Source organism: Populus nigra, chromosome 1 (genome assembly GCF_951802175.1).
Source record: "Populus nigra chromosome 1, ddPopNigr1.1, whole genome shotgun sequence".
Classification (NCBI taxonomy): Eukaryota; Viridiplantae; Streptophyta; class Magnoliopsida; order Malpighiales; family Salicaceae; genus Populus; species Populus nigra.
In genome coordinates, this window is record NC_084852.1 from 20,808,942 (window position 1) to 20,816,853 (window position 7,912).

The window sequence follows — 7,912 nt, forward strand, 5'->3', positions numbered from 1 at the left end:
TGTTTTATGTTTTGAAGGCACTTTTGGATGAAAGATGCAAAAAGGAGTAAATTGGAGATAATTGGCAGATTTGACCTTCAGTCGATGTTTTGTGCAGAGCGTGAGCTCTAGAGGTTGAAATGAAGTGATTCCAGTGGAATTAAAAAGGTAACATCCATACCTTTCTGGACATCTAAGGCAAGAAAATAAAATAAGGAAGAGCATGGAAATCGCAGCCTTCAAAGTCAAATCTCGCAATCTGCCAGTGTTGACCTTTGGCCATTCCAACTTGAATATCTGGAGCTACAGAAGTCCAATTGATGCAAACTCAATTTTGTTGGATTCATGACTCAAAGTTATATAAACGCTCAAAATTGCAGCCAAAAACGATGTCATATGAGGGAGATATGATTTTTCAAAGATGACATCTGAATTCTGCCAGCAAACAGGTTTCGTGAAGAAACGAGTCCAAATGACATTCCGAAGCATTTAAACCGATATCCAAGTTTTTATTTCAGCAATTTAGCTCCTCTAAATCAAAGCTTGAAGATTTCATGCAAGGCTATTTCTCCTTTTTAGGAAAATAGTTATTGAAGTACTTAAATGTAAACAGTCTACTTAATGGAGGACTATTTTGTAAAATAGAGACCTAGGGTTTCCTAGGATATAAAAAGAATGAGAGAAGAGAAGGGGAGCAGCCAGCCAAGGAGAGAAAAACGCCCCCTTCCTCTAAGAAACCCTAAATTATGCATTCTTTCTTCTTTTTGATTAGTTGTTCAACAAACATGCAAGGCTAAACACTTTTTCTTGGTTGCAAGGACACGGAAACCTTCGGATTTCAAGAACTGTGAGATTTATTTTACCTTTTCTTTTCAGTTTATATGATGAATATGTTTGTTCTCCTATGCTTATTTTTCCTATGATTGTTTATTTTAATTGCTAGAGCGGACTCTAAGTTATTATTGTAGACAATCTATTGTTAAGTTTGATATCAAAACCGGAGTTGTGGTATATGAACTTGTGAAGCAACTGAGTTTAATAATTGTGGCGGATCTACGTTATTAATCTTAGGGAGAACATTCAATCAAATCAAACATAGACTGCGGACAGTTATGTTTTCTTGATTAATCAACTTATCTAGTTCTTAAGGCTGCCATTGAATTAAATTACTAGTGCGGACACTGTGGTTGTTTGATGGTTAGGGCTAGTTATACGGCGGATCCGTTAACTAACCAATGTTAAGAAGAGATAAATATTTAGAATATAAATTGATGTTTCGTTTCCATGATCAGTTCTGATTTCTGTAGGTGGATGTGTGCTTGTGACCAAGGTTTGTTCTCTTGATAATTTTCTGATTTTATTAAATTTAGTTTGATAGTTTTCTGTTTTCTTTTGCTTTAGCCTAGATAACGTCCAACCCCCCCCCAAATTGCATATCATCTAGCATAAAAATCTAACTTGAATCTTCCTCGTGGGATCGACCCCTTGCTTGCTCTATACTATCTTGTGTGTTGTGTTTGAAGCTAGGGTAATTAATTTGTGCGACCGCGACATCGCAACAAATTTTGGCGCCGTTGCCGGGGAAGTAATTTTAGTTGATTCTGCTAAGTCATTGTCTTCACTAAGCCTTGGCCCTGAAAGAAAAGTTAAGTGCTACAACGGGTATTTTATCAATATATATGTGTTCCATACTGAAGAATACGGGCATGGAAGAAAGACATATAACATCAGTGTTTGTGTTAAGGGATCGACTACTAATGAGTTAGAAGTTGACTACTATGGTAGATTAGAAGAGGTCATCGAACTGCAATATCATAGCAAGCAGAATATGGTGTTTTTATTCAAATGTTATTGGTATGACATGACTAACAGAGGAATCAGAGTTGATCCGCACTATGGTCTAGTCAAAATCAACTCAAAAGCTAGACTTCGCAACATAAACGATGTCTTTGTTTTTGTTTTCCCAAAGCAATGTCAATAAGTTTATTACACATACACCCTTTCCTTTAAAAAGGATCAATCAAGAGTGGATTGGTTGTTCATTTTAAAAACAAAACCCTGGGGTCATATTGAGCTTGTTCAGGATGAGAACGAAGACACAAGTGTGCAAGATGAAGTATTTCAAGTTAGTGAGTTGGTTAAACCGTATCGAGTTGCTCCTTCGATTGGCTTGGAAGAAAATTCAAATTTTCATGTTTTTTATGATAGTCTTGTTGATGTTGACGCAGAGGAGTTAAATGTTGTTTTGAGCTCTAGCAGACAAGTAAATGTCGATGAAGATGATGATATCCATATTGAAGATTGCAATGAAGGTGATGACTATTCAACTGACGACGAAGAAGAAGAAAATTTTGACTAACTATCAGAATACAGCCTTGTGTAAAACATTTTTTCATGTAATATACATTATTTTATAAGTTTATGTATTGTTTAAGCACTGTTGTTATTGTTTTGTGCAATAGACAGTATATCATTTAAGTGCTTGCAGGAAGGTAAATAGGCAATACAAATATAATCTTTTTTGTACAATGCACTATCACCGACGTCTATACCGATGGAATAAGGCCCATTGGTATTTCACAAGGAGTTGAAAAATAATTACTGGAAAATGCCACATTTACCGACGACTTTGCAGACGGACTAACATCCGTTGGCATTTTATAGAGAGTTGAAAAATAATTATTGGAAAATACCACAACTACTGACGACATTGCAGATGGACTACTGTCCATCAGCATTGCACAGAGAGTTGAAAAATAATTACTAGCAAATGCCACAATTACTGAATTTACCATTAGTAAGGTAAGCATATTTCATTCCTAAAGTCTATATATTTTTTTAATTTTTTGAATATATTTTATTGTTATATTGCCATAATAATTGAATAATTTATTGAATTGTAATTGTTAAAGTTGAATTTACCTTAGAATTAGTAATTGAATATGTTGGAATAATTAGTAATTTTACTCTATTATTGCATGATTTGTGTTTAATTATTTCCATTAATTTTAATTGTTAGTCTAATTTTTTTTTAATTTATTGAATATATTTTATTGTTGTATTGCCATAATAATTGAATAATTTGTTGAATTGTAATTGTTAATGTTGAATTTACCTTAGAATTAGTAATTGAATATGTTGGAATAATTAATAATTTTACTTTATTATTGCATGATTTGTGTTTAATTATTTCCATTAATTTTAATTGTTAGTCTAATTTTTTTTAATTTATTGAATATATTTTATTGTTTATATTTCCATAATAATTGAATAATTTGTTAAATTGTAATTTTTAATGTTGAATTTACCTTGTAATTAGTGTGGATGTTATTTGTATAGATGTTATGTTATATACAATATTAGTATAGATGGGGTCAATTGGTTGTGGCTGTGTCTCCAGTATAGAGGAGGTGTTGTTAAATTTTTTTAACATTCGAATTTAATTATATAATTATTCGTATAAAATTGTGTAGATGCGTAGAACAAAATCCACAGCTCGTCGCTCACGTATGGTCGTAGGTAGTTCTTCTAGCAGCGAGGATGACATATCTTAGGTGCCTCTCAAGAAGAGTCACCTGCGCCCTCAATCGATACTGCCTCTTTCAGCGCGGTTTCATAGCGCAGAGACGGCGTGCCTTCGTAGCGGAATCAATTCACATGCAAGTATGAGGCACAGTGGAAGGACGACCTTTGAATGTAAGTTTGTTAAGGTTTTAGTTTTTTTAAAAAAAATTATAACATAATTTATGAACAAATAATCAATATTTAATTTATTTAATTTATTTTCAGGTTCACAAATATTGAGGCCTCCCAAGTAATATAATTGGAGTTTAAATCGTTGATGGAGATTCCATTACTTCAATGGAGTCAGGTATCCAGACATCCTGAATGGATACCTCAAATCGATGCATGGTTTGACAGATTTGAGGTTTGTGTTAATTTTTAATTTCCAGCTTATTTATAATTATTTATTAATATAATTATAAATAAATTATTATTTTTATTTACCTAATTATTTATATATATAACAAATTCGCCTGGGACAGGGCCCATGCCAAAGTTGTGAGGAGGGTGTGGGAAAATCACGCGGAAACTAGGTAACATCGAAAACAATACAAAATTTTTTTAGAAAAAAATTTATGTTTCAAAATCTAATTTTTGGCTATGGAAGTAGGTTGCGTGATTTTTGGTATGAAGTACAAAAAAAGACAAAAAAACCGCGAGAGATAAGGGTCTCCCAGGCTGGAACGACGTGGCGGTTTGGAGGGATTTCAAACCGATATACATCCCTGCAAATATATGACCGCCCTATCTTGAGCACATGATGTCTGAGCGGTTCACACGACGCTCACAGTCTGATGCTAGCAATCAAAATCGGCCAATTCATGGCTCGGTGACATCGCACACTGGCGGCACCGTTCTGTTTGCTGCACATGCGAAACAGATGTAGTTTTTGATGTTTAATAAAAATTTTATTTGCATAATTGGTTTTTTTTACTATTAATTTATATAATTTTATATTATGTATTCTAAATAATTTTTTAAAAACATTTAAAAATAATCATAGAGGGTTTTACTGACGGACTGTATCCGTCGACATTTGACAGTAGCGGCCACAATCACCGACGAGTGTACAAATGGATATCTTCAGTCGGTATTTCACTCACCGACAACTTTACCGATGGAATAAATCCATCAGTATGTCACACAATCACCGACGAACTAAATCTATCGGTATATTTCAAGAGGGAAAAAATTTTTGACGCGTAATTTTCATTTGTAAAACCATCTGCAAATGTTTTTTTTAATGTTTCCGACCGATTTAGCAACTGAAGTAGGTATTACTGACAAAAGGAAAGTCGACAAAAGGTTTCCGTCGGGGATGTCAACGGTAAAATAATTACTGATGAATGCTGAATTACAGACCGATAGAATATTTCCGTCAATAAAATTATGAAATCTTGTATTGCATGTAGTTTAAACAAGGTTTTGCTCTTGATCTAGTGATAAAGTGTATTGGAATGACAACCCGAAAAGGGGATAATATTCATTTTGTTAGCATTACAAACTAAAAATGTATGTCAACCCCTAATAATTCAAAAAGAGGTGAACAAAATTCATGTTTCCTAATCATTAAAAAGAAATTATATCAATCGAGTAACAAGAAATTTAATAACAAGAATAATAATAATAAAAAAAAACTGAAAGGGTTTTAGTAGAGACCTTGGTGGTGCTCATTCCTAAGGAGGAGAGTCCAACGAATCTGAGGCAATTTCACCCAATTAGCTAATGTAAATGTTGTTTATAAGCTAATTACTAAAGTTCTGGTCAATAGATTGCAGCCTTATCCGGATGACTTGGTTGGTCCTCTTCAGAGCAGTTTTGTTCCTGGTCATGGGACACCAAATAATGCTCTTATAGCTCAGAAAGTTATTCATCATATGACTCGTTCGAAGAGTAAACGGGGTACAACAATAACCTGGATAATTTGGTTTAGTTTGCATCTGCATACGACCTTCGCACAGTTCAAATAGTCAAATTAGTTAGTATAAAGGACCCAGCATAAAGGTTTTGAATTTTAAATGAAAGCTGTGATGTTTTTTAAGCAATGCTGAGAAGCGTGCCAATAACTGTGTTTCTGTTTTGGAGTTCTTGTGAGGATCAAGGTGGTCTTTTTTATAATTCAGTTCATCTATCATGATAGGTCACAGGATATGAAAATGGGAACTTCATGGGTCCTGCCATCTTATGAGATGTCACAGTTGACATGGAATGTTACATGTAGGTTATGTGGTATTTACAATAGCAACCGTGGATGGTTTCCAGCAAGCTTGACTGTATCGTAAACTAAATTGCTAGTGCAGGAGGAAATTTTTGCCCCGGTTCTTCTTTGTATGCAGGTTTGCTACTCATCCATCCTCCTAGTTGGCCCACCAGCTATTTTGCCCAGGACATTAACTCATGCTTTGCTTGTCTCAAGTTGATAGCATCGAAGAAGCCATAAACATTGTCAATGGAAATAAGTATTCTCAACTATTACCTTCTCCCACCACACACAGAATCAGAATGTTTTGAATCCTTATTGGTTTATGGCTGATTTTGTCTTTTAGATATAGCAGTAGAGCTTCTATATTTACAACATCTGGTGTAGCTGCAAGGAGATTTCAGACTGAGATTGAGGTCGGGCAGGTGAGATGGCCCTGTGCAGCTTGTCATGGGTATGCTTTTAATGGTAAAAGATATAGACGCAGTGAAACTGTCATCTAAATAAATTGTGTTTTACCATAAGTGATCTCACATGTTGCACTGTTCTTTTTTTTTTCTTAATTTTGAAATTTCAAGACCACTTCAATTTGCAAAACTAAGTTTCTTTAGTATTCTTGCCGGTGTGAAACATTTGTCTGTGAAAATTTCCTTTAGCTCTTAAATCCAGGTTAGGATGCTCTCCATTCATCACTTATTTGATGTTTGACGTGAACTGGAATTTTTGTAGGTTGGGATACATGTTCCTATCTCAGTGCCACTGCCATTCGCAGCATTTATCAGTGTGAAACTATCTTTTGCTGGAGATGTCAATTTTGACTGTAAATATGTGTTCTTTGGAAGATTTCTATGTGAATTCTACAGTTCAAAAAGCTCACATTGAGGGGTCCGGGTTAATTTCTTGAGTTTTAAGCTAGAGTTTCATAAACTGCTGCAGGAAAAGCAGGAATTCAGTTTTACACCCGAGTCAAGAGAGTGATTCAACAATTAATGGAGAGATCTAGTGAGTGGAGATTCATCATCTCGGCTATTGCCAAGCTCCTAGCTATCATTCTAGAAACTGCTCCAGATTTAGCTGGGAGAAGAGACAGAAATTGCTAAAGTATTGTTGCTGTAGTTGCTGCTGCTGCTGCTATTTTTCTTTCCCTTCGTGGACAAGGGCGAATTTGTTCCTTCTGTTTATAATCAATCTCGTCTTCGAGTCCTGACACAGAGTGGTCTCATATTTCCTTGCTTGTTATCCACGTGCACCCCCGTTTGACCATCAGATATTTGTGCAGTAACACATTTGACGGGTTAGAAACGGGATTTACGACAAGTAACAGCAAAAACTTGCTATATGACCCGCGGTGGGTTGGATTTTTTTTAAAAAAGAAAAATATACAAGTGTTTTCAGTATTTTTTTTTAAATATTTTCAATCGTAAATTAAAATATTTACACATATATTTATTAAATAAATTAAGAATTATTTATACATAAAAAATATTAAAAAAATAAAAATTTGTTGAGATAATTAAAAAAACACAAATAAAAATATATAATTAAAAAATAAAATATAAAAAAAGTGAAAAAAAGTCATCGCACACGGGCATGACATGGACACAGGGGATATGAACAAAATGGTGTCCTAACATTGGTTTTTAGGCCGGTGTTTGTTTACATGGTTTGCTTAAAAAGTAGTAAAGTATAAAATATGGTTTATTGTTTGTGGGACCCAATATATTTTGTATTTAAAACACATATTATAAATTTTTGTGAATTTTTAGCATTTTATCTTTACCAAGAACTAATACATGAGATTCTTGTATGCAACTCTTTGTATTGTATTTCTATTCTATCATATTATTAAATAATTGTTGATGAAAATTAGTTGATTAAATAAAATATAATTTTTTTTTATAGTTTATGTTAATTAAAAATGCATTAGGATGGGTAAAAAAATATAAAATATGTATAATGTAGTGCACAACTTTGTGTGTATAAAAACAATTAAATAACAATGCAGTTTATCTTTGGTAGAGTATATTAGGGGTAATGTGTCTTTTCTTTACACAATCATTTTCTTACCAAAACTCTTATAGATTATAAATTTCTAATGACTATTGTTAGAGAATGATATAAATCATATTCTGGGACATTACCTAACAGCTTAAGCTTTTAGGTTGAGAT

The 7,912-nt window shown here is 33.6% G+C and overlaps 1 pseudogene; it reads left to right on the forward strand.

The window, feature by feature from the left end:
* The first annotated feature begins 4,303 nt into the window (after nt 1-4,303).
* On the forward strand, nt 4,304-6,787 carry LOC133675127 (methylmalonate-semialdehyde dehydrogenase [acylating], mitochondrial-like; annotated as a pseudogene).
* The last annotated feature ends 1,125 nt before the right edge of the window (nt 6,788-7,912 follow it).